This window comes from Phyllobates terribilis, unplaced genomic scaffold, assembly GCF_046119375.1.
Source record: "Phyllobates terribilis strain yellow unplaced genomic scaffold, ASM4611937v1 Scaffold_5__5_contigs__length_657084704, whole genome shotgun sequence".
NCBI lineage: Eukaryota > Metazoa > Chordata > Amphibia > Anura > Dendrobatidae > Phyllobates > Phyllobates terribilis.
Genome location: NW_027362765.1, coordinates 39,802,318 through 39,827,521, shown reverse-complemented (window position 1 = coordinate 39,827,521; position 25,204 = coordinate 39,802,318). Strand labels below are relative to the sequence as shown.

Sequence of the window (25,204 nt, the reverse complement as noted above, 5' to 3'; positions counted from 1 at the left end):
TAAGACCTCACAGCTCACAGTGTATGTCAGACCAAATGAGAATCATGAGCTCAAAGGAACTGCCCAATGAGCTCATAGACAGAATTGTGGCAAGGCACAGATCTGGCCAAGGTTACAAAAGAATTTCTGCATTACTCAAGGCTCCTAAGAGCACAGTGGTCTCCATAATCCTTAACCCTCTGTCACATACAATATCGGTTCTAACAAGTTCACATACAATGTGACTGTCAGGCGCTGGCTAGAAAAATACCTATAATATCTAATGTTTGCAATTTCAGTGCTCTAAAAGTGATCAGTGACCTTCATAGGGATGTAATAAAAGAGACTACACATAATCAGGTGCAAAAAAAACCATTTACTTAACATAAAACTAATAACTCTGAAATACAAACATTTCAAAACTCCCACCAAATAGTCCCCAGTTCGACTCTGTCAAAAAACTCTACAAAGAAAATTTATGGAAACAAACTTAATTTTAAGGTACCTTAAGTACTATTAAACACATATTCAATCAGAATTAGATCCTGAAGTTTCCCCAGAAAAATTACACTTGCAGAGCAAAGAGCAAGAATTACACATCATTTTTGCATGTGTCAGGCAGATTGCATTATGACATTTGTGACATTCATAATTAGAAAGCCTTCTGATTCCGCTTTCCGTGGTGCAGGTGGTGCATCTCCTTCTTTTGGGAGGTGGTGCAGGTGGTGAATTTTCACTATCATCTTCTGGGCGGAATCTTTTGAGCTGAACTTGAAGGCGAGAGGGGATACCGATTGTTTTCATACTTCTCCTGCGTAGCTCTCCAAGCACTAGTTCATGGGCCAATTTTTTCAGATAGAATCGTCTACGGAGTGGTTCAAGCTTGTTTTCAAGGTAAATGACTTGTGAATTTATACCACCCAAATTCAACATAGCAAAAAATATGACCATTGGTCAGCGTTTGATGTTTCTGCTGACGTTGAAAGTTGAGCACATCTGATCAGCTGTATCAACACCCCCTTTGGTTGCATTATAAAATGTAATTATCTCCGGGTTTTTTTGTGCCTCAGTCCCAGGATCGATGGCATCATCATCATGAAGTGTTGCTAGAAGAAGTACAATTTTTTTTGCTTGTGGTACATAGGAAACCAAAACCTTTCCATTATGGAATGCAAACATACTGCTGTACTGTTGTCTCCCTTTCACACTTACAAACTGTGTAGGCAATTCTTTTTTATTTTTTCTTACAGTTCCGACATATGAAAGCTTCTGCATTTTCAGATAATCAATCAGATCACAATTTGAAAACCAATTGTCAGCTGTTATATTGCGACCCGATCCAAATAAGGGCTCAGCCAGTCTTTTTACAACATCACTGGGTTTGTTGCTGACACAGTAAGGACCTTCTGGTTGTTTTCCTGCATAAACTTCCAGATTGTAAGTGTAGGTCTTACTGGCATCAACAAGGGCATACATTTTTATTCCATATTTGTTAGGCTTTGATGGAATATATTGACGAAAGGCAAATTTACCACGAAAACCAGGGAGCATTTCGTCAATAGTGAGATTCTCCCCGGGGCAATAGCTTTTTTTTTTACAGTTTTCAACAAATTTTTGGAATATATCACGAATTGGAGCAAGTCGGTCATGTGTTTTACGTTCGGTTCGGGTAGTTCTGTCGTCAAACCGAAGGCAACGAATTAGAAGCTTGAATCTGTTTATGGACATAACAAGGCCAAATTTTTCAACTCCATCCCCATCTTTACTCCAAAGCTCCTCCAAACTTTGTCTATTTGCCCTATAAGCTCCTGCAATGTATAATAATCAAAAAAAAGCACGCAGTTCTATTTCATCTGTGGCCTTGATGGTTCTGTTGCAGATGAACTTGTCCTTTATAATGTCTATATATTGGTTGGTATATGTGACAATAGAGTCCAGAATGTCATCTGTGAATAAACTATTCCAGGATTCAACTGCAGTTTTTGCATTACTTGCAGTTCCTATAACTGCAGGAAGGTGTGTAATAATTTTTTGAGGTTCCCTACGTTTTTTCTGGAGTGGCTTCTTGTTCCATTGTTTTTTTTTATCTTTTCCCATATAATAACATTCTACATCTTCATCCTCATCACTGTCACCATCTTGCTCTGTTTCAGAATCCACTTCACATACTTCCACCTCATCATGAGAATCAATCTCACTTTCCTCTCCTAAATCCTCATTCAGTGTGGGGTCTGCATCATCTAACAGCATGTTTGTTACTTCCTCAACATCAAGGTTTTTTGATAAATTGTACATTTTCCTCTCCATTTCAGCAGATAATCTGAAGCAAGAGAAGGAATATGTGTTAGAGAACTACTGTATATGCCTGAGCAGCACACTTTCTTTTTTAATCTGCCTTATTTCTATGAAATATCCTCACACTTTGTGCTATACATTCATAAAACAAGCTAAATAAACAATTGTGATGAATAAAAACATAAAATACCAACCTTATTGAGTGTGACGTGTTCACATACAATGAGCCTGAGAGATTAGCGCAGTTATATCTGTCCTCCTGAAGCTCTGCAATCCAACTGTGGTATGAGGTTTCACAGAGCTGCTAGAGACAGGAGACTACCTGGAGGGAGGGGATTTCCTCACAATCTGGTGAGGAAGGAGAAATGAAAGTAAAAGAGATGTGCCTGTCAGGCCTATTGTATGTGACGGAGGGTTAAATGGAATAAGTTTGGGACTGCCAGAAGTCTTCCTAGACCTGACCGTCCAGCCAAACTGAGCAATCGTGCGAAAAGAGCCTTGGTGAGAGAGGTAAAGAAGAACCCCAAGATCACTGTGGCTGAGCTCCAGAGATGCAGTAGGGAGATGGGAGAAAGTTCCACAAAGTCATCACTGCAGCCTTCCACCAGTCGGGCCTTTATGGCAGAGTGGACCAACGGAAGCCTCTCCTCAGTGCAAGACATATGAAAGCCTGCATAGAGTTTGCTCAAAAACACATGAAGGACTCCCAGACTATGAGAAATAAAATTCTCTGGTCTGATGAGACGAAGATAGAACTTTTTGGTGCTAATTCTAAGCGGCATGTGTGGAGAAAACCAGGCACTGCTCATCACCTGCCCAATACAATCCCAATAGTGAAACATGGTGGTGGCAGCATCATGCTATGGGGGTGTTTTTCAGCTGCAGGGACAGGACGACTGGTTGCAATTGAAGGAAACATGAAAGCGGCCAAGTACAGAGATATCCTGGATGAAAACCTCTTCCAGAGTGCTCTGGACCTCAGACTTGGCCGAAGATTCACCTTCCAACAAGACAATGACCCTAAGCACACAGCTAAAATAACAAAGGAGTGGCTTCAGAACAAATCTGTGACCATTCTTGACTGGCCCAGCCAGAGCCCTGACCTAAACCCAATTGAGCATCTCTGTAGAGACCTGAAAATGGCTGTCCACTAATGTTCACTATCCAACCTGACGGAACTGGAAGAGATCTGCAAGGAAGAATGGCAGAGGATCCCCAAATCCAGGTGTGAAAAACTTGTTGCATCATTCCCAAGAAGACTCATGGCTGTACTAGCTCAAAAGGGTGCTTCTACTCAATACTGAGCAAAGGGTCTGAATACTTATGACCATGTGATATTTCAGTTTTTCTTTTTTAATAAATTTGCAAAAATTTCTACATTTCTGTTTTTTTTTCAGTCAAGATGGGGTGCAGAGTGTACTTTTAATGAGAAAATAAATGAACTTTTTAGAATTTACTAAATGGCTGCAATGAAACAGAGTGAAAAATTTAAAGGGGTCTGAATACTTTCCGTACCCACTGTATATACACACATATACATACACAGATATATACACAGACATATACATACATGTACTAATCTATATCAGGTGTTCAGATGAACCATTGAAGAGGTCAGCCACATAGGTCAGAAAACACGTGGAGAGGGCTGCCGAAACCACTGTGGGGGATGGGACACAGTATACAGGACTTATATCAGCCCCTGCTGCTGCGGTGCTGTCTTGTGCAGTGAGCCCTCCTCCCCCATCTCTTCTATGTTAGATGCTGCTGGAAGGAACGGAAGAAGCAAAAGACACACAGTCCTGCTCTTCCTCCAATATTGTCCCCTGTGTGATGTGTGGCCTGGGCCCCCTGATTACAGGTGAGTACTCACCTTTGGGACGCGCCGTGCAGGAGACAGGCTGCAGCCAGTGAGCGCTCATCAATCTGGTAAGGTAAGCGTTCACTGGCCAGCTCTCTGTCCCTGCACCCCCTTTTTGAAACCCTGCACTCTGTGCACCGCTTTCTCCCCGGCTCTGGGTCAGAATGATTTCGGGCGGGAGTGAGAGGGGCCCCAATCTGCTTGACATCCGGCCCCTCTCCCACCCCTAATCTTGACTGAGTGGCCCCATATGCCCTGCGTGGTCTGCCTCTACTGACAGTACACTCCTGCCTGCTAGGGCCCTCCAACACCTCCGGGCCCCGATGCAATTGCATCGGCTGCACCGGTAGTATGTCCCTTTATATATGTTCAAAAATATTTTTCCTTAAAGTCCTAGTGGTGCATCCCACATATTGCAAATCACATTTCTCACATGTGATAATATAAACCACATAAGTGCTGCTACAATTCATAACATTTTTGATAACATTCTTTTTTGCCTGTAGCTGACACACTTTTTTTGTGCTGTACATGTGTGGACACAAGCTGCACATTTTATGGCCGCATTTATATGATCCACTTGTAGAGAGCCAATTTTTAGTAGCCGTATACCCTCCTATATTAGTGTGATCACTAGGGGCTACTCTGTTGCCAATAGTGATTCCACGTTTGGACACAAAACGGCATCCCTTATCAAGGATAGTTTTCAGATTTTTATCAGTACATAGAATTGGTAAATAATTTTTTATGATATTAATTATTTGATAATTTGTGCTACAATTGGTGGAAAAAATTATAGATTGTTCATTTACTCCTTCTTTATCATGATTTTTAGATAGTGTCAGATACTCCAATCTGGTTTTAGAATTTGCCATTTTTTGGGCTTTATTGAGTATCTGACGAAAGTACGTTTGGTAAAGCGGGAATCAATTATATCACATTCCTCATGCATTTAGCATGTATGTATTCTCCTACCGGTAAGTTACGGATTACATGTCCAGGATGACAACTTGTTGCGTACAACAAAGAATTACCAGCTGTCGACTTTCTGAAAAGACTGCAAATCACTGTTTTCTATACATTATCTCCACACATGCATGTCTAAACAAGAAATTTCAAAATGATAGGTGAATCTCACATTACAACTATTGTTGTTAATATAATCAATAAATTTAGATATGGACGCTTCATTATCACGCCATATAATGAGTGTTTCATCTATGAAACGTCCAAACCAATAATTAGATGACAAAAAGGGATTTGTCGCCTTATGTATATATATATTTTTCCTCCCACCAATTCATAAAATATTGGCAAGAGCAGGAGAAAATTTATCTCCCTTTGCACAGCCTTGGCATTGGATATAGAAATCTCTTAAAAAGGAAAAATAATTATGAGTCAATAAAAACATCATAACCCGTAACAACTTTTGGTATTGATATCACCCAGCTATATCAAAGACAGTAAACATGTACTTAATATCATGAATAATATAAAATGGTGTAAAGAATACTCTTGGGTTACATGTGATGTCAATTCTTTATATACTGCTGATTTATACTGCTTTATATACTGTTGATTCCAATATCTGCCATATTCAGTGATCCCTGCTTAAATCAATCTGTCTGTCCTGGGTATGTCTGCTAATTCGTGTAACAGCCTTCATAATCATAGCACTGAATTCAGACCTGTGTATCTGTCTCTCCCAGTATATTTTCCTAGTTGTAATTTCCTGTAATCCTTTGATCCCCATTCACACCTCACTATCCATTTTGGCCTTCTGCAGTCCTTGTTTTATAGCAAATAATACGCCCATATTAGCTCCTCTAAACCTCCGCTGTGTTTCTCTGATCTCTGGCTCTTCCCCTCTGCTCACACCTGGTCTAATCATCGATGTATAACTGTGCACAGATAGGTCTGATGACCGAGGTCTGTGTATCTGCAGCAAATGAATCGGCAATATGTGTATTATTAAAGGAATATACCAGGAATAAACCAGAAGGGAACAGTAAGCACTGCTTTTCACATTTTCCCAGCTTTTCTTTGAACCTACTTCTATCCTTTCATTATTCTTACATATGCTCTTACAATTTTTGCTCCACTAATCCTCACTACCCTTCGCTATCCCCAAATCCCAGCACCCTCTAACCAAATAATCATTTCTCCTTCCCTCTTACCTCCCCACCTGACCTCATCTGCTGACCTGCTCGTCAACCTCAGATCTATCCTACTAAAACATAAACATAAAACAAGCCGGCGACTCGCCTTCTCTCACCTCCTCTCCCTCTCTTTGCTTCTCCTCACTGCTGGTGACATATCTCCCAATCCTGGACCCCCACAGCTTCTGCTTAGCACTTATTCCCCATCCTATCACTCCAAACCAAAAATTAACTACTGCAAACTCTGCTACCTAAAACCCGTCCCCCTGACACCCAACCACCTGCTCCCTTTCTCTGTAGCACTCTGGAATGCCCGCTCTGTCTGCAATAAGCTCCGTGCGATTCATGACCTCTTTACCTCCCGCAATTTCTCCTTCCTGGGCCTCACTGAAACATGGCTGACACCCTCTGACACTGCCTCCCCTGCTGCGCTGTACTATGGCGGCTTCCACTTCACCCATACTCCTCACCCTGGCAACAAACATGGTGGAGGAGTGGGTCTTCTCCTTTCTAACAACTGCAACTTTAACCCAATCCCACCTCTACCCTCCCTTATTCTTTCTTCTTTTGAAGTCCACTCTGTCTGCATCTACTCTTCCTCCAACCTCCAAGTTTCCATCATATACCAACCTCCGAGCCCGGTCACTACCTTTGACCAATTCTCCACCTGGCTTCTTCACTTTCTCTCTGCTGACATTTCCACCATCATCATGGGTGACTTCAACATCCCCAATGACACCCACCTGTCAGCAGCCTCCAAACTCCTGTCACTTCATCTTTTGGACTTACTCAGTGGTCCTCGTCAGCCACCCACACAGACGGACATACATTAGACCCTATCTTCATCCGTCTCTGCTCCCTATCTAACTTCACAATCTCCCCTCTCCCCCTATCTGACCACCATCTACTCACTTTCTCATCCCTGTCTTCCTCTCCTGTCACCCATGTCCAGCAACTAGCACACAGAAACCTCTCACATCTAGACACCCACACACTCTCTGGCTCTACCACTTGCATCCATATCTTCACTCCACGACACAGACAGCGCCACTGCCTTCTACCACTCTCGCATCAGCTATTGATGCGGTCACCCCTCTCGTGCATAGCAGAGTGCGACGAATCAATAGACAACCCTGGCACAATAACCTCACTAAAAAGCTTTGGCAAGTGTCCAGGGTTGCGGAGCGGCGTTGGAAGAAAACACATTCGCAAGATGACTTCACTGCATTCAAACAAGCAACACTCACTTTCAAATCAGCCCTCACCTCTGCTAAACAGGCCTACTTCACAACCCTCGTATCTTCCTTGTCCTACAACTCTAAAGTTATTCAACACTTTTAACTTCCTCCTCCGCTCTCCACTGCCCCCTCCAACTTCCCTCATCTCTGCTGAGGACTTTGCCACACACTTCAAAAATAAGATCGACCAAACAAGGCAAGTCTTTATTGTTCAACCACCACAACCCCTTTGTATACCAGACCAATGCCACTCCCCTATAACCTCCCTCTCCAACATCACTGAAGGAGATCTTACTCACCTCCTCTCCAAAACACCCCTCACCACTTGTGCACTCGACCCCATCCCACCTCCTCCCCAACCTCACTACCCCACTTATTCCAGCCCTAGCCCACCTTATCAACCTATCACCTCTGATACCTTCCTTTCTGCTTTCAAACATGCCACAATCACACCCATCCTCAAAAAGCCATCCCTCGACCCGACCGCTTTGCTGCTCCCATTTGCTTCCAAACTCCTTGAGCAACATGTTCATGCTAAACTTTCTTCCCATCTCTCATCTAACTTGCTCTTCGACAACCTACAATCTGGTTTTCATCCTCATCATTCCACTGAAACTGCCATGACCAAAATTACTAATGACCTACTTACAGCCAAAGCTAACAGACAATTCTCTATACTCCTCCTTCTAGACCTGTCCTCTGCCTTTGACACAGTTAACCACTGCCTCCTACTACAGATCCTCTCTTCCATTGGTGTCAAAGACTTTGACCTATCCTGGATCTCCTCATACCTTTCCAATGGCACATTTAGCGTCTCCCACTCCCACATTACCTCCTCATCCAGCCCTCTCTCTGTTGGAGTCCCTCAAGCCTCTGTCCTAGGACCCCTACTCTTCTCCATCTATACCCTTGGCCTGGGACAACTCATAAATTCACATGGCTTCTAGTATCACCTATACGCTGACGAAACTCAATCTACCTCCTCTGACCCTGACATCACCTCTGCTGTCCAGTCCCAGAGTGTCTCTCAGCCATATCCTCCTTCTTCTCCTCTCGCTTCCTCAAACTCAACGTGGACAAAACTGAACTCCTCATCTTCCCTCCATCTCGCGTATCTTCCCTACCTGATCTATCTTTCACAATAAACCACATCACGCTTTCCTCTGTACCGGACATCTGCTGCCTCAGAGTAACCCTGGACTCTGCCCTGTCCTTCAAACCACACATCCAAGCTCTTTCCACCTCCTGTCACTGCGAGCTCCAGAATCCGTCCTTTCCTCAACCCTAAATCTACTAAAATACTTGTGCATGCCCTCATCATCTCCCGTCTGGACTACTGCAACATCCTTCTCTGGGTCCTACCTGCTAACACTCTCGCACCTCTCCAGTCCATTCTTAGCTCTGCCGCCTGACTAATTCATCTCTCTCCTCCGATTCCCCCCTCTGCAAATCCCTTCACTGGCTCCCATTTCCCCAGCGTATCCAATGCAAACTACTATCACTGACCTACAAAGCCATCCATAACGTTTCTCCTCTGTACATCTCTGAACTAATCTCCCGATATTTTCCCTCACGTAATCTCCGGTCCTCCCAAGACCTCCTTCTCTCCTCCACACTTATTCGTTCCTCACCCAATCGCCTCCAAGACTTCTCCCGAATATCCCCCATCCTCTGTAATTCTGTGCCCCAACACGTCCGACTATCCACCACATTCAGATCCTTAAGACAGAACCTGAAAACCCATCTCTTCAAGAAAGCTTACAGCCTGCCATGACCCCGCTACCTCAACACCTCTGGATCTGCTTCCTGGTAGGCTCTACACTAAATAAGGAAAGAGCCTCTGACTGTGGTGGCCCCTCCCCGGGCCATGACGATTGGTGATCCCTCTTAGCTGCCCCCTTACTGACCAGTGATCCTGAAGTCCCTGAAGGGACCAATGAAATGGAAGGGACGACTGCCACAAGCCATCCCATGGATATATAAACACGGGATGTCCCACCCCTCCTTCCTTTTCCCTGGTGGTCTTGGAGTCGAACGTCCATGGAGGGATCAAGTCAGATTGCTGAGGCCCTGCGGGCTGGGTTTTCACAGGGGGGTGAGCGCTGGTTGCAGGCCCTCATCTCTGGCTCAGCGCTCATCTCCCTGGCCCCAGCTCCGAACCCCCACTCCCATTGTCACTCCCTGTATCCCAGGTCTGTCCCCCGCAGCCCCTTCTGGGCTAGGGACTCATGTTATCGGCGGCCTCCTCTCTATGCGTGCCCCTGCAGTCGCATGTTTTAGCGCCGGCAGTCAGCGCTGCCCTGGCGTTATGCCCGCACCTGCAGGGTGCGGTGGGTCGCGATTCCCCCTATCGGGCACCGCAAGTTGCGGCGGCCTCCGCAGCGCCGGATGTGGGCCTATACTCGCATCCTATTAAAATAGCCAAGTCAGCGCCTCCAATATACGGGCAGGCGCAAGCAGCGACGAGCCGTGCTGTACCTGCACTTAGTTCGCACCCGCCACCAGCGTGCGGCATGGATCGCGGTGTCCAGCCGTCCCCTTTGTTTCCCACACAGGCGCACCTGGCACCGGCACCTGCGGAGCCCGACCTCCTCGTACTCACCAATGCCGAAGGAGCGCCCTGGAGAGCGGAGGTCCGGCCGGCACTCCTGCCCTCCAGGGCACTTCAGGCATAGCAGCCCGCAGCTCAGAAGCCGCCGGTCACATGTGCAGGATTCCCCGCCCCCTCAGCAGCACACAGCAGATGAGACGGCACACAGTTCCCTGCCGGCGTCTGTGCTCTGCCGCCCCCTCTGGTCACAAACCAGAATACAACCAAAAAGAAAAAGAAAAGTAAAAAAAAATTTTTTAAAACAGTACATACAACAGTACATACATTGATAGCCCACTAACAAGCACTGCAGAGAGAGTACACGCTTCAGCAGCCACCCTACCCTCTTACATACACCCCCACAATGGCGCGGCGATGGACTTGCTTAACCCCGCATAGACAGCAGCGCAGCTGCCATACGACCAGATCACTTTCAACGTCCCCCTGACACCTACCAGCTGGCCACAAGTTGCACCCACCGGTCCCGGCGGGACACCTGCTAACATAGAACGACCCCCCATACCACCCTATGGAGAGAGAGACTCCAGGCATACTCGCACCAGACGAACTCGCCATAGTTCCTCTGAAGAAACGTTCACATCCTCACACAATCACCAGCGAAGGAAGCAGTTGTCGCACTCATGGAGATCGGCATCCCACAGGAGGGGGCACAGGTGTAGGTCCTTGAGGTGGCACTCACCATCCTCAGCATCAGAGATGTCGAGCGCATCGTCGAGCCCCAACAGCTGGTTGCAATGACCCCGTCCTCCGGGGGATAGAAGCGAAGCAAGGGCACCCTCTAGAGCTTACAGCCTGCACGATTGAATGGTTTCACGCAGGTCTACGAGCAGAGGCACGCCGCTCACCCCGATAGAGACTGGTGCCGGAGTTCCTCCACACATCGGAGTCCCTCCTCCAGCCGCAGGCACGGGTGAGTGCGATATAACTGAAATGGGAAATAGTAACACACATGATAGCGGCCCTTAAGGCCCTAGTTGAACAACTATCCTTGCCTCCAGGCGTGGAAAATAATTCTACGAAAGCGACACCACCATTAGCCAGCAAACACAAAATATAGAATAACGAGTACATCGACATTTGGTCACTCGTATCCGCTGACCAGCATACTATAGACAAAGAGAGAAGGGTAGCCGACAGACCGTTCGACAAACACAGACAAAAAGTCGCAAAGACAATGAGTAACTGGTTACAAGCGTCCTCCGTGCTGGGTTGCGTTATGGGCCAAAAGCATACAAAACGCTGCTCAGAACTATTCATATACCAGGATACGGTGTATAACTCGTACAAAGCCCACGGCGGTTCAGCATGGTGGTGCTACGACGAAGAGTTCCGGAGGCTGTTGGCCCTGCAACCACACCTGGGCTGGGGTGTAAAAGCTACAGACGTATGGTTACAACTAATGCTATCACAAAAACAACATCCCTTTCCAACAACGGCTACTGGACAACCGGCAACAGCAGGCCGAAATGCAGTGGTCGTACGTAGACCAGGGGCCTGCTGGCAGTATAACGAGGGACATTGTCGTTTATACACCTTATGCAGATTCAAACACAAATGCTCAGCCTGCGGGGGAGCCCACCCCGCGGTAAGATGTTCTCGTCCCGCAAGCAAATTAGCAATTAAACTCCCACAGTCAGAATCCAAGGACCCCAGTGAGCGCAAACGCGATGGGCCCCTGACTAGACCAATATCCTAAGAAAGACGCGGCGGGGCAGTTACGTTTCGGTTTCACATACGGTTTTTTCATCCAATTCAAGCTCAATAAATCGCCCACCTTTGCAAATAACTTTAAATCAGCAAGAGAACACCCCAAAATACTTAGGCAAAAAATACAAAAAGAAGTAGCCCTAGGCAAAATAGCGGGCCCCTTCCCAAAACCACTATTCAGGAAACATAAGAGTTTCCCCATTTGAAATAACACCCCCCCCCCCCACACCCAAAAGAAAAAGAGCCAGGTACATTCCGTCTTATCCACCATCTGTCGTATCCAAAGGAGATTTTGTAAATGACGGTATTTCGTCGGAAGACTCCTCAGTCTCTTACGCGTCCTTTGACAGAGCAGTAATGTTAGTACGCGATGCGGTGCCCGGAGCGCTGCACACTAAATCTGACATAGAATCCGCCTTTTGTCTACTACTGGTACACCCAGATTGCTACCACCTGCTGGGATGCCAAGTGGACAACAACTACTTCTACGACACTTGCCTCCCAATGGGTTGATCAATATCTTGTTATTACGTTGAGCTATTCAGTTCCTTCCTGGAATGGTTGCTGAGGTATGAAACCGGCAATAGGTCCATCACACATTACCTAGATGACTTCCTATCTGTCGGACCCCCCCCCCCCCCAAAAAAAAAAAAACCCTCAAACCAATGGCAATCATTACTTAACGAATTCACATACATCTCGCGATGGTTTGGAGTCCCATTATGCCCAACAAAAACCGTAGGCCCTACAACAAAGCTGTTGTTCTTAGGCATCAAAATCAACACCACTGCAAGGTTGTTCACCTTCCAACGGAAAAAATACAAAAAACAATAGACTTGATCGAGGGATATTGCGCCATATGGAAAGTAATACTACAGCAGATGCAAGTGTTACTAGGTTTCCTCGTGTTTGTGAGCCGGGTGATGCCAGTCAGAAGGGTGTTTTCTCGTCGTTTATCGCTTGATACAAAAGGGACATCAAAGCTGAGTCATAGACTCAGAATCAGCAGGCAGCGTCCGGCGGACTTAGAGGTGTGGAAAACCTTCTTACAATCATTCAACGGTCACACGTTATTTATGTCAGCAGAACAGCCCAAATTGAATTAAAATTATTCACCGGGGCGGCAAAATTGGGCGGTTATGCAGCGATATTACATAACCAATGGTGCACAGGCTTATGGCCTCCCTATTGGTCGAAACAAGGACTAACAAAAATCCACTCCTGGAACTCTTCCCGATAGTGATAGCAATAGAATTATGGGGCACGCACCTGGCTAACAAAAAAATACACTTCATAACAAAAAAAGCCAGCCTAGCGCACTGCATTAACAAAATGGCATCATCGTCTCTCCCGGTGCTAGGCCTCCTAGGTCAGCTAGCACTTCTGTGCCTAAAACACAATATACGGGTCTGCGCGAGCCACGATGCTGAGGGGTCTAATGCTGCTGCTAACGCTTTATCACAATTCAATTGGCAGGTTTTCACAGAGCTCCTCCCCAACTCCCACCCGTCGGGCACCAGTTGCCCACCCTCCCTATTTGATATAGTGGCGAACAGCTGATGCCATTAATCAGAGCGTCAGTCGCCCCGTCGACGTGGCAGGCATACGGTAAGGCATGGGAAGACTGGACACGACTAGTGGCAGGCAGACGGGTTGACCAATGTGACGAAGCCAGGTTACTAGTCACCATAGAATTTCTCCACCAGCTAATGATAAGGGGCATATCAGGGGCGTCGGTGCAGCGGTGGCTGACCGGAGTAGCATTTTATTTTCAACTACTGAATTGGGGAGACGTGACAAAGAAAAAAAAAAAAAAACTAAAAATTCATCATCAGACAAAGGGTGGAATAGTGCTCAGCCAAGCAAGGAGTGCTGACGTCCTGTGTCATTAAAATTGCTTTCCCAACTCATATCACTAACATGCCACTCACAATTCGAAGCGACACTACTGTCCACCGCATTTGCGATTGCCTTCTTCGGGGCGATGCGTATACGCAACTTAGTCTCCCGATCAAAAATAGTGCCAGCGAAAGCTTATTACACCAGGACTTAGTCATAGCCAGTAATGCAATACGCCTACGCATACGCAAATCCAAAACGTACCCAGTGGGCAGGGGCACTTGGGTGTTTTTAGATCCCACAAACGGGACACTTTGTCCGGTTAAAATACTTAAAACATATATAGCCATCAGACCACAAAGTAATTTCTTCCTATCACACATTGACAGATCCCCATTAACGAGATACCAGTTCCAATCAATATTTAATAAATGCCTAACATCGGCAGGGAACCACCCCAAAGAATACGCAGGCGCAGTCACGGAAGCAGCTAGAGCAGGACTGTCAGAAACGGAAGTGCAGAGAATAGGGAGATGGCGATCCGCGTGTTTCATAAGACCGGACTTGTTATCCTGGTTTGTTTTCTTCCAGGTGACACAAAGCCAACAGTGTGGGTGATAGGCCACTCGTACATATGCTGGGCAGAAAAAAGGGCAAAAGTCCGCCCGGGCGCGAGGAATTTGGAGTTTCAGAATACACATCTCAACTGGAGAGGTATTAGAGGCCTGCGATGGCCACAGGTACTAATGGAGGTAATCGAAATAGGGAAAGAGGTAAGAGGTCCGGTCATATTAGTTATACACGCCGGGGGAAACGACCTAGGTCATCACAAGAGTGCATAATTAATGGCAATGATGAAACTAGACTCTGAGCGCTTCAGAGTATTTTTCCCAAAACTCATTTTAGTGTGGTCGGAGATTGTGCCGAGAGCGGTAAATCTAGGTGCACGAGAAAGTGCGGCCATCGAACAAACAAGGCGGATAATAAACGCACGGATGGCAAAATTTATAAGAGACAGAGTGATACGACACCGACAACTTGAAGGAGATAAAACAGGCCTCATACGGCCCGATGGAGTTCACTTAACTGATATTGGTCTGGATATATTCTTGTCAAGACTCGAGGACGGAGTCGAGCAAGCGTTAAGAGTGATGGGTGGGGGTCGGAGTCCTGCATACAGGTTCGCAGGATCCTCCGTGGCCAAAAAATAAAGAAAGGACATGTTGGAGACTTCTGCTTATTGGCAAACTTGCCTTTGTGGAGATACAGGGCATTCTGCAACGAGCTGATTTTTGGAAAAATGAAATGAAATGCCTTTCTAATGAAATGAATATAAAGAGTTAATAAAGCTGTGACCGATCCTCACCCATCCAGTTGTACGAGTTACATTATTGTATTGGCAAGGAAAGGGGGCGGTATGGGGGCCGAGCGTTGGGGTTTGCCAACACCGGGGCTGCTGCAACCCCCCCACCTACTGTCCTTCCCCACCATCCCGTAGAATGTAAGCCTGCAAGGGCAGGGTCCTCTTCCTTCTGTACCAGTCTGTTATTGTTTGTTACTGTAAGTGATATCTGTATTTTGTACTTGGAATCAATGGTGCTATATAAATAAATAATAATAATAATACTGCGATACCACATGATTTGGCTTTGATAGCAGTATCAGAACAACTTCTAAAATATGCAAATTATTCCAGTGATCTCATGGAATTTATGTTACGGCACCGCTCCGTACACCTCGTACACGCGCAGCTCGCCTCCGTACGCCTCGTACACGCGCGGCTTGGCTCCGCACGGCTCGGCTCCGTACGCCTCGTACACGCGCGGCTCCGCTCCGTACACCTCGTACACATGCGGCTCCGCTCCGTACACCTCATACACGCGCGGCTCTGCTACATCCACACTGTAAACCCCTCCTGACCCCACACATAACCTTCCCCTCATCCAGCACCATGACAACCAGCACAGCAGAGTCCTGCATCCACTGAGGCCCCTGATCATGTGACCCCTGACTCCTCCCCTCCTGTGACCTCATCACAGGTCCTGTGCGCACAGAACAGCCATATATGTGGTGGCGGCTCTGCAGGTGGAGGTATGTGGAGGTCCCCCATTACTGGGCGCGGGGGGGCATTAACCCCTTCAGCGCCGAGACTATTTTGGTGATTTGTGTTGCCACGTTCTGAGACTCATAACATTTTTGTTCCTTTTTACTATGATAGATAAATATGACCCAACAACATGGAAACACATATTGCTCTCAAAGTACAGTGCCCGTTTCTTGATCCTACACAGTGTAATGTTCCCACAGCACCGCCATCCCCCCACACACAGTACAATGTTCCCACGGTACCGCCATCCTCCCACACACAGTATAATGTTCCCACAGTACCGCCATCCCCCTACACACAGTATAATGTTCCCACAGTACCGCCATCCCCCCACACACAGTATAATGTTCCCACAGTACCGCCATCCCCCACACACAGTATAATGTTCCCACAGTTCCGCCATCCCCCCACACACAGTATAATGTTCCCACAGCACCGCCATCCCCCCACACACAGTATAATGTTCCCACAGTACCGCCATCCCCCACACACAGTATAATGTTCCCACAGTACCGCCTTCCCCCCACACAGTATAATGTTCCCACAGTACTGCCATCACCCCACACACAGTATAATGTTCCCACAGTACCGCCATCTCCCCACACACAGTATAATGTTCCCACAGCACCGCCATCCCCCCACACACAGTACAATGTTCCCACGGTACCGCCATCCTCCCACACAATGTAATGTTCCCACAGTAAAATCATCCCCTTCCCTACACACAAACAAACCGGGACACAGCACCGACCTCCTGGATCAGTTTCCCCAGTCTGGAAATGTGAATCCGGGCGGGTGCTATAGATGTATATTAGTGCAGAAGTAGAACACTATAGCTACACTATATGAACCCAGGCAATTCATGCAGAACTTGAAGCAGAATAAACATGTGGCTTTTTGATCACTATTTGTTTTTTGCAAGGCGGGATAAACAAAATAATTCTGACATTGTATTTCAATTTTTGTTTTTACAGCGTTCAATATCCGAGATAGATAACGAAATGGTTTTAAGGCTAAGTGCCCACGTTGTGGAAATGAAGCATATTTTTTACGCTTCTCCCTGGCAGGAAAAACGCATGCGGATTGTACATGCGTTTTTCCTGCCAGGTAGAAGCGTTTGTCAAGCGTTCTTCACATGCATTTCTGCATGCGGGTTATCAAGCGCTTTTCCAAGCGATTTTAGCATCACTTGGAAAAGTGCTTGACAACTTGTTCACACTATATAAATCCATGCAACCGGCATGGATTTATGGTAGTGTGACCAAGTTATTTAAAATAAAGAATAAGAATGGTGAAAAATAAAAAAAATAAAGTTTATACTCACCTTCCGATGTCTTCCCGGTGTTTTGTCTGCTCCGTCCAGTGTCTTGCACTGCTTGCGGCGGTGTGAAGGACCTGCGGTGACGTCATTGAGCCATGTGATGGGTCACATGACTCAGTGACGTCATGGCAGGTCCTTCACATCTACGCGAACATTGCAAGACACCGGAGGGAGCAGACAAAACACCAGGAAGACATCGGAAGGTGAGTATAAACTTTATTTTTTATTTTAAATTCTTCTTTTTACAGGTACAATGGTACCCAGGTCTGGATGAGAGTCTTCTCTCCTCCAGACTTGGGTACCATCCGCACATTGAAACGCATATAATCCGTGAGTACAAATGTACTGACACGGATTATATGCGTCTCAATGCAAGTCAATGGCGGGCGCCGCGCTTCCGCAAAATGAATGGACATGCTGCGGATTTTTGAGCGCAGCACAAATGCTGCGGAAAAAAAACGCAGCATGGGCATTGAAAGTGCGGCTTGTCATTGGGGACCATGAGGGGCAGTTTACCAAGCGTTTATGCTGCGGAAATTCCGCAGCATATCCGCTTGAAAAACACTACGTGGGCACTTAGCCTAAAGTACAGGTTGTTATGAACCAAATACAGTGGTGTGAAAAAGTGTTTGCCCCCTTCCTGATTTCTTACTCTTTTGCATGTTTGTCACACTTTAAATGTTTCAGATCACAAAACAAATTTAAATATTAGACAAAGATAACACAAGTAAACACAAAATGCAGTTATTAAATCAGGTCTTTATTATTAAGGGAAAAATAAATTTAAACCTACAGGGCCCTGTGGGAAAAAGTGATTGCCCCCAAACCTAATAACTGGTTGGGCCACCCTTAGCAGCAACAACTGCAATCAAGTGTTTGCGATAACTGGCAATGAGTCTTTTACATCGCTCTGGAGGAATTTTGGCCACTCATCTTTGCAAAATTGTTGTAATTCACTCACATTGGAGGGTTTCCGAACATGAGCAGCTTTTTTAAGGTCATGCCACAGATGTCAATCGGATTAAGGTTAGCACTTTGACTAGGCCACTCCAAAGTCTTAATTTTGTTTTTCTTAGACCATTCAGAGGTGGACATGCTGGTGTGTTTTGGATCATTGTCCTGCTACATAACCCAAGTGCGCTTCAGCTTGAGGTCACAAACAGATGGCCAGACATTCTCCTTCAGGATTTTTTGGTAGACAGTAGAATTCATGGTTCCATTTACTACAGCAAGTCTTCCAGGTCCTGAAGCAGCAAAACCGCCCCAGACCATCACACTACTTCAACCATATTTTACTGTTGGTATGATATTCCTTTTCTGAAATGCTGTGTCACTTCTACGCCAGGTGTAATGGGACATACACCTTCCAAAAAGTTCAACTTTTGTGTTATCAGTCCACAGAGAATTCTCCCAAAAGTCTTGGCGATCATCGAGATGTTTTATGGCAAAACTGAGATGAGCCTTTATGTTCTTTTTGCTCAGCAGTGGTTTTCATCTTGGAACTCTGCCATGCGTGCCATTTTTTTCCCAGTCTCTTTCTTATGGTGGAGTCATGAACACTGACATTAACTGAGGCAAGTGAGGCCTGCAGTTCTTTGGATGTTGTTGTGGGGTCTTTTGTGACCTCTTGGATGAGTTTTTGCTGCGCTCTTGGGGTAATTTTGGTCAGCCGGACACTCCTGGGAAGGTTCACCATTTGTGGATAATGGCTCTCATTGTGGTTCGCTATAGTCCTACATCTTTTAGAAATGGCTTTTTAACCTTTTCCAGACTTATAGATCTCAATTAGTTTGTTTCTCATTTGTTCCTGAATTTCTTTGAATTACAGCATGATGTGTAGCTTTTGAGGATCCTTTGGTCTACTTCACTTTGTGAGGCAGGTCCTATTTAAGTGATAATCTTGAATGAGAATAGGTGTTGCAGTAATCAGGCCTGTGTGTGGCTAGGGAAATTGAACTCCGCTTCCAAAAGATGTGATAAACCACAGATGATTTATGTTTTAAGGGGGGGGGGGGGGCAATCACTTTTTCACACAGGGCCCTGTAGGTTTGGATTTTAATAATAAAGATCTTGATTTAAAAACTGCATTTTGTGTTTACTTGTGTTATCTTTGTCTAATATCACACCACTGTATGGGCAGGGCTTTTTTTTATACGACTTTTATTTTTTTTTACAAATCAAAAAAGTCTTTTATTCCTAATTTTTTTTTTTTAAATTTAACCCCTTTACCTCCCTTATAATGCCCCATGCAGGATGTCACCACCCCCCTTCCCTTATAATGCCCTATGCAGGATGTCACCCCTCCCTTATAATGCCCAATGCCTCCATACATTAAAAAAAAAAATCAAATACCTCACTTCCCCTCACCTGCTGCCGCTGCTCAGCTCTGTACTCCAGCGTCTCCGGCGTCTTCCCGCTCTGCGCTGCCTGTGACGGCTCAGCAGAGGGGGCGGTGAAAAGACGTCACCGCGCCCTCTGACTTGAGACGTCACAGCGCAGCAGCCACAGAAGACATCGGAGCTGCTGCGGAGGCACGGGGAGAGGTAAGTATTGTGCCGGCTGCCGGGGTCCTGAGCAAGCGGGGGATTCTGGCATCGCTCTCTTCCGCTCACGGGTCCCATAGCGCGGCGGGGTGCCCAACGGCGAGTGGTCCCCCCCGCCTGCTCAGGGCCCGGCACTTGCCCGGGTGCTGACGCCGGGCTTGGCTCCAAGCCAACACAGCTCATGACCCTAAGAACACCATCCCCATAGTGAAACATAGTCGTGGCAGCATCATGCTGTGGGGATGTTTTTCAGCAGCAGGGACAGGAAAAATGGTCTAAGTCGAGGGGAAGTTGGATGGTGCAAAATACAGGGATATTCTTGAACAAAACCTATTTCAGTCTGTCAGTGATTTGAGACTGGGACAGAGGTTCACCTTCCAACAAGACAATGACCCAAAGCATACACTGCTAAAGCAACACTCGAGTGGTTTAGGGAGAAACATGTAAATGTTTTGGAGTGGCCTAGTCAAAGCCCAGGCCTTAATCTAATTGAGAATCTGTGGACAGACTTGAAAATTGCTGTTCACCAGAGGAAACCATCTGACTTGAAGGAGCTGGTGCCGTTTTGCCTTGAGGAATGGGCAAAAATCCCAGTGGCAAGATGAGGAAAGCTCATAGAGACTTATTCAAAACAACTTGCAGCTGTAATTGCTGCAATAGGAGGCTTTACAAAGTACCGACTTTAGGGGGTTGAATAGTTATGCACACTTAAGTTTTAAGTTATTTTTGTCCTATTTGTTGTTTGCTTTACAATACAAAGAAAACCAAATGTTCACAATTGTAGGCATGTTCTTTACATGAACTGATGCAAACCCTCAAAAAAACAGTGAAATTCCAGGTTGTCAGATAGCAAAGCACAAAAAATGCCAAATGGGGTGAATACTTTCCCAAGCCACTGTAGTTTCTTAAGAGGACTTGAACATATGATCTTTTGATTGCTTAGATGATGCACTGCACTACTTTTTTTTAATCAAATAAATTTTTATTAAACAGATTTTGATCATACAATATTACTCAGGGCATTAAATTGCATTGGAAAACATAGCATAACCAAACACCCCTTCAATCCCCCCCCCCTCCTTCCCGCCCAGTCCGACAGCATTCCCCTCCCTATATTATATCTTACACACAAAATATTCACATTTACCCATTATGGTAGAAAACCAGAGGTGCATTATGCAAATATTAGTTTATACTGTATGATACAGGTTCGGAATCAATCTTCTCACATTCCCTTATATTGCATCCAAGGCGCCCATATTTTCCCAAATATATTCTGTTTCCCTCTTTTTTCATATATACCTCTTTCCAACGGTATAATGTAGTCTACTTGTTTAGAATATTCTTCACTCGAGGGGGGAACAGCCCCAGTCCAATTTCTTGCAATTACTTTCCTGGCACAGTAAAGTAGCCTAGCAATGGCTATTTTAATATTTTTATCAGCTAAGATTTCTTCCACGTAGCCCAGCAAGCATGTAATAGGATCACCAGAGACACCGCATCCATACGCCCCTTCAATCATAGCGAGAACCCCAGACCAAAACATTAATAGCCTAGGGCACTCCCACATCATATGGAATATGCCCGCCTCCCCTTTTCCACATCTCGGGCACTCTGAGTTCGCCCTCAGCCCCATTTTATGCATTATTAGCGGTGACCTATAAACTCTATGAATTACATAAATGTGTGACAATCTTGCAGGTTCGCTCATGGAAAGCTTAGCTCCAGGATATTTTCCCAAATATCATCTGTACATAGTAACATAGTTTGTAAAGCCGAATAAAGACTTGCGTCCATCAAGTTCGACCTGTTAGTTCTGTAATTGCTAAAGTTGATCCAGAGGAGGGCAAAAACCAAATGATTTAGCCAATCTTCACCTGAGGAAAAATTCCCGTCTCCTCACTCAGTGAATTCCATATTCTCACTGCTCTTACCGTAAAGAACCCCTTCCTATGCTGGTGCTGAAACCTTTTCTCTTCCAGTCTTAGTGAATGCCCTCTTGTTACCGTAATATCCCTCCTTTTGAACAAATCCCGGGCAAGATCTCTATACTGTCCCCTAACATATTTGTACACATTTATTATGTCCCCCCTCAACCTTCTCTTTTCCAGGCTGAATAGTCCTAGTTTTGCCAACCTCTCTGGGTATTGCAGTCCCTCCATTCCCTTTATTAATTTTGTTGCCCTCCTTTGTACCTTTTCAAGCTCATTTATATCCTTTCTATATATTGGGGCCCATAACTGAGCACAGTATTCCAAGTGTGGTCTGACCAGTGCTTTGTACAGTGGAAGAACAATGTTCTCATCCTTTGCAGCTATACCTCTTCTGATACATCCCATTACCCTGTTTGCCCTTACAGCAGCGGCCTGACTTTGGGCACTCCAATTTAGTTTGCTATCAATCAAGATGCCCAAGTCCTTCTCCATCTCTGAATTCCCCAATGATTTCCCATTCAGTGAGTACTGGTGACTTCCATTTCTCCTTCCCATATGTATGACCTTACATTTCTCCTCGTTAAACCTCATTTGCCATTTAATGCTCCACCTACCCAGCTTATCCAAATCCCTCTGTAGGTCTGCACTGTCCTCTTTTGTATTAATTGTTTTACATAACTTTGTGTCATCTGCAAATATTGATATTTTACTATTTATCCCGTTGACTATGTCGTTAATAAAGATATTAAATAACATTGGGCCTAGTACAAACCCCTGTGGTACCCCACTAGTGACGCTTACCCAATCTGAGAATATTCCATTTATAACCACCCTCTGCCTTCTATCCTTTAGCCAGTTAGCTACCCACTTGCAAACATTTTCCCCCAGCCCCATCATTCTCATTTTGTATACCAACCTATTATGTGGCACGCTATCGAACGCTTTTGAGAAGTCGAGATACACGACATCCACTGGTTCCCCCTGATCTAATCGAGAGCTAACCTCCTCGTAGAAGTCAATCAGGTTTGTTTGGCAGGAGCGATTCCTCATGAATCCATGTTGGTTCGGGATTAAAAGAGTATTAGCATCAAGATGCTCCGTAATTGCCTCTTTAATGAAGCTTTCAAAAATTTTGCCCACAACTTACGTCAGACTCACCGGCCAATAGTTTCCGGCGTCACTTTTCGCTCCCTTTTTGAATATTGGCACTACATTCGCCTGTCGCCAATCAAGTGGTACAGACCCAGTCTCAACAGAGTCCTTAAATATAAGATATAACGGTCTGTCTATCACATTACTTAGTTCCCTTAGTACCCGTGGGTGTATGCCATCAGGTCCTGGGATTTGTTTATTTTAATGTTACTGAGGCGTTTCTGTACCTCAACTTGGGTTAGATTAGTCATACTTAGTGGAGGATTAAGCTTGTCACTTCTCATTTCTCCTGTTAGTTCTATTTCCTTTGTGAAAGTTGTCGAAAAAAAATTATTTAATAGATTAGCTTTATCCTCATCTTTCTCTATGATTTTGCCTTCCTCACTTTTTATCGGTCCAATATTATCCGATTTAATCCTTTTACTATTTATATACGTAAAGAACAGTTTGGGATTTCATCTACTTTCCCTAGCAATAAGTTTCTCTGTTTCCTCCTTCGCTATTTTTATTTGTTTTTTACAGGTTCTCGTTTTTTCCTTGTAACACATTAGTGCCTCCTTACTGTTTTCCTGTTTTAATCTCTTGTATGCCTCTTTTTTGCTATTTAACGCCCCTTTTACGTTCTTGTTCAACCATATTGGTTTCCTCTTATTTCTGGCCCTTTTATTCCCATACGGTATATACCTCTCGCACTGAGTATTCAGAATTCTTTTGAAGGTTTCCCATTTACTATTCGTATTCCATTGATTAAGTACTTTGTCCCAGTCAATAAGTTGAAGGTTTCTATCAGCTGATCAAACTTCACCCTCCTAAAGTTTAATGTTTTTGTTGTTCCCTTATTGATAACCCTACTGAAGGGCATTTTGAAGTCGATAATATTATGATCGCTATTACTTAGGTGCCCCCCTATCTGTACCTCAGTTATTCTATGAGGCCTATTAGTCAATATTAAGTCCAACACGGCCTTCCCTCTCGTTGGTTCCTGCACTAGTTGGGAGAGATAATTATCCTTAATATTTGTCAAGAACCTTTTTCCTTTCTGAGATCTACAGGTTTCTGTTTCCCAGTCAATATCCGGGTAGTTGAAATCCCCCATTACAATCACTTCATTATGTTTTGCTACTTTGTCTATTTGTCCTAATAGCAGATTCTCATTCTCCTCTGTTATATTTGGTGGCTTATAGCAGACCCCCAGTAATATTTTATTATTATTTTTTGCCCCCTCTATCTCTACCCACATGGACTCGACCCCCTCTTCTCCCTCTCCTATATCTTCCCTTAGTCTGGGTTTTAGACATGACTTTACATATAAGCAGACTCCTCCGCCTTTCCCCTGTTTCCGGTCCCTTCTAAATAAACTATAATCTAATAAATTTACCGCCCAGTCGTAGCTATCGTCTAGCCAAGTCTCTGTTATACCTACGATGTCATACCTCTCCTCCGATATAAGCGCCCGCAGCTCATCCGCCTTATTGGTCAGGCTTCTTGCGTTGGTCAGCATGCAAGATAAAACTTTGGGGTTATTTAGCATCCTATTCTTCTCTAACGATCTAACTGTACTATCCCTACCCCCCTCTCCACCCTCATTATATTCACTTCTCCCCTTCCCCCTTGCTTGCCTCACATCCCACCTATTTCCTTGGTTCCCCCCCCATCTCTAGTTTAAAAACTCCTCCAACCTATTAGCCATCTTCTTCCCCAGCACCGCTGCACCCTCCCCATTGAGGTGCAGCCCGTCCCTACGGTAGAGCCTGTAGCCGACCGCGAAGTCGGCCCAGTTTTCCATGAACCCAAACCCTTCTGCCTTGCACCAACTCTTTAGCCACTTATTCACCTCCCTAACTTCCCGTTGGCGCTCCTGTGTGGCTCGCGGGATTGGTAGTATTTCTGAGAAAACTACCTTGGAGGTCCTTGCCCTAAGCTTCCTACCTAGGTCCCTGAAATCATTTTTAAGGACCCTCCATCTAACACTCACTTTGACATTGGTGCTGATGTGGACCATGACCGCTGGGTCTTCGCCAGCCCCACCCAGTAACTTGTCAACCCGATCCGCGATGTGCCGGACTCGAGCGCCAGGGAGGCAGCACACCGTTCGGCGATCCCGGTCTTTGTGACAGATTGCCCTGTCTGTCCCCCTAATAATAGAGTCACCCACTACCAGAACCTGTCTTGCCTGCCCTACACTTCCCCCCTCCCCCTCATTACTGGAGCATACACTCCCCCGGCGGTCAGAGGATCTGTCGTGCTCCAATAATGCCGGTTCTGAACCAGCCTTCCTATACTTCTTCCCTCTATCCCTCCTAACTGTTATCCAGCTCCCTGCCTGTTCAGCCTGCACTTCCCCTCTATGCTCCACCCCCAGTATTGACCCATTGAGTGTCTGCTCGGTGAGCAGCAAACTCCGTTCCATGTTGTCGATGCTCCTCAGTATCGCTATCTGAGCACTTAGATCCAGAAT

At 45.5% G+C, this 25,204-nt stretch overlaps 1 protein-coding gene and 1 long non-coding RNA gene across 2 annotated transcripts in view; one reads left to right on the top strand and one right to left on the bottom strand.

Moving 5' to 3' along the window:
- The window catches only part of LOC141270639 (uncharacterized), a 152,852-nt gene that overhangs the window by 109,604 nt on the left and 18,044 nt on the right, over positions 1 to 25,204 (top strand). The window lies entirely within an intron of this gene.
- Positions 240 to 10,402, bottom strand: LOC141270710 (uncharacterized). The gene is made up of 3 exons (XR_012321733.1): positions 10,135 to 10,402; positions 2,469 to 2,622; positions 240 to 2,299 (listed from the first exon to the last, which is right to left on the bottom strand). It is a non-coding gene; the product is annotated as an uncharacterized lncRNA (long non-coding RNA).